Source organism: Macrobrachium rosenbergii, chromosome 27, assembly GCF_040412425.1.
Source record: "Macrobrachium rosenbergii isolate ZJJX-2024 chromosome 27, ASM4041242v1, whole genome shotgun sequence".
NCBI classification, from domain to species: domain Eukaryota; kingdom Metazoa; phylum Arthropoda; class Malacostraca; order Decapoda; family Palaemonidae; genus Macrobrachium; species Macrobrachium rosenbergii.
In genome coordinates, this window is record NC_089767.1 from 19577009 (window position 1) to 19579508 (window position 2500).

At 33.6% G+C, this 2500-nt stretch overlaps 1 long non-coding RNA gene across 1 annotated transcript in view; it reads right to left on the reverse strand.

The window, feature by feature from the left end:
• LOC136853259 (uncharacterized) overlaps positions 1-2500 on the reverse strand; it is a 143360-nt gene that overhangs the window by 109373 nt on the left and 31487 nt on the right. Inside the window, exon 2 of the long non-coding RNA XR_010857399.1 lies at positions 790-921. This is a non-coding gene — a long non-coding RNA (uncharacterized lncRNA). The remainder of the gene's footprint in view (positions 1-789; positions 922-2500) is intronic.

A 2500-nucleotide genomic window follows, 5' to 3' on the forward strand; every position in this document is an offset into this window, starting at 1 on the left:
TGTTGATGTCGTATAAAGAAAATTGAAGGAAGGAAACTCAGAGGTCATAATAATAAAAGGCGTATGATAACGATTGTGATGGGTCATTAGAACTGAAAAACCAGGTTCGAAGATTTATCGCAAAACGTTAAAAATTTTGAAAAGAAATCAGGAATAAAAATATTTAAATTAATAAAACACGGTTACGGGAAAAATGTTTTTGATTCCCAGTGACGTCATTCGCAGCATGAAAATATTTCCCTAAAGACTTCTCCTCCAGATGATTATAAAAAGATATGCATTACGTATGAACGTTAATGAATTTCTATAGTTATTGGTATCTGAATCTCGTAGTAAAGGTTCTGCCTTTGCTCCAATTCCTAGGTTCCTGCACGCCTATTGTATATTTTGATTTGCGAATTTGAGTCTCGGGATTTACTTGATAAACAAATGGAAATCTGCGCTTGAGAAAAATAAAGAACATGAATTGCAAGACAATGAAAAACAATGTTGATGTAATGTTCCTTTACCATCAAGCAAAACGATATCCCAGGTACATTAAATGAATATTTACATTTATTGTGTGCTTTTAAACCTGTTATGATAAATTCATAATTAGTAAAAGCATTTAAGATTTACTTTTTTATTGGGTTCTCCCTTAAGGCAGCAAGTAAATTGCCTAGCAGATAACCAGCCATATTTTCCATTCATAAAACTTGCGAATTATTGGATACAACAATTACTACTAATAAACTCCAAAATGTGACTGCCTATTCTATCTAAAATGAACATGTAAGACAGGAAGCATACCTTCACTGTTTTCATCACGGTAAATCTACGACGGAAGATCTTGAATATTGTCCGCAGGTGTTCAACTTCCTCTAGTAGGTACTTTACCTTGAGAAAGGAGCCTTTGATATTCTTCCTAGAATCCTTAAGTGCCTGTGGGAGAGTGAACACATAGTTATCCACTTCATCAGCCTGGCTATAAAGTTCATCACTGCAAGGTCTGATGAGGCCTCGTTTCTATAAATCACAAGGAGCTTAAGTTTATAGGCTATTTTTGGTCATTCAGTCATTAATACTTCTTTCTAGAGACAAACAATGGAACATGAACTGGATTTAATGAATATATGGTGATTATTTAGTCATTTTCGGATTTAAAGGACGGGCATTTGGATCTAGAAAATGATTTGTTGATTTCAAGCTGCAGCGCTCACTAACATTAGAGCCTCTAGACAGAGTTAATTACAAATTCTGTTTTAGAGTGTGCTTTTTTTTTTTTTTTTTTTACTCTGCGTCAGCATCAGTAATGCTGAAGGGAAGCTTATAGAGCAGAAAATTGCTACGTTCTCAAGAGCATGATAACTTTCGTGATAAGCCGTAAGCTAAGAAATCAAGATTAACATTCTATGTTTTTATGGGTTTCGCGAGAATTCATTAACTAGGAGCCTTCTCTGTTTTGCATTATATCGCTACAAGATTAACAATACCATAACCTCAAGAAAAAGAATTTTTTTTTCGGATGAGAAAAGGTTTCTTCAAAGTTTTTTTTTTTTTATATTTCTTCCGAGTCGGTTTTTCATGAATTTCTTGATTATCTAGTTAATAAAGAATTAAAAATATTTAATTTATATTTTCTAAGTCGATTCTTGACTTTCTATTTATTGTTGTGTGCCATCAAAGTGTAAAATCCACTTTCAGACCTGGAGGCTGCAATACTCTCCAGAGGGAGGAGATTAAACTGGCGTCACAACAACGGTTCTCGATCTCCCCAGAGAGAGAGAGAGAGAGAGAGAGAGAGAGAGAGAGAGAGAGAGAGAGAGAGAGAGAGAGAGAGAGAGAGAGAGATTTTATGCGCAAGCAAGGCAAAAATCACCAAAAAGCATGGTTATGGCCTTAGGACTTTTTCGACGATCAACCGGACTTTTCCTTCAACCTAGATAAAATGAAATCTGTTGGACAGAAATTTACGAATTTTGAATATAACCTTTTTCTGATATTGCTGGCGTAAGCATTTAATAATAGCCATCATATCTGTTTTGATTAATAGTTGAGTGATCTGTATGGTGATGTTTTTATATGAACAACTCATTGAAAGAAGGAAAGAACAAAGGTAAATCGCTCAATAAACAATCAAAGTGGACTGACATCATGGTTCTTGTACTATTTTTATTTATCCCATAATCTTATTAATTTCTACGTTCATAGGTAAGGGTAGCCAATATATCACAAAATTACTAAATTATTTAACGCGAGAAGAATATATGGCAATCATTGTTTCAATATAACGGGAAACAATCCAAGTCGATAAACTACTTTCAGGTAAATTCAGTAGGAAATAACTTCCTTTGGCATTAAATCATCCAAAGAGTAGAACTAATACTCTATTTATGGCAAATAATTTCCAGAATCTGGCTAATATGCATAGCTAAATTATTCTAATTTAAGGTAAAATAGAGAGAAAAAGAATCATATGATTCAGGTTTATTATTTAGTGGCATGATATGCACACTAATTA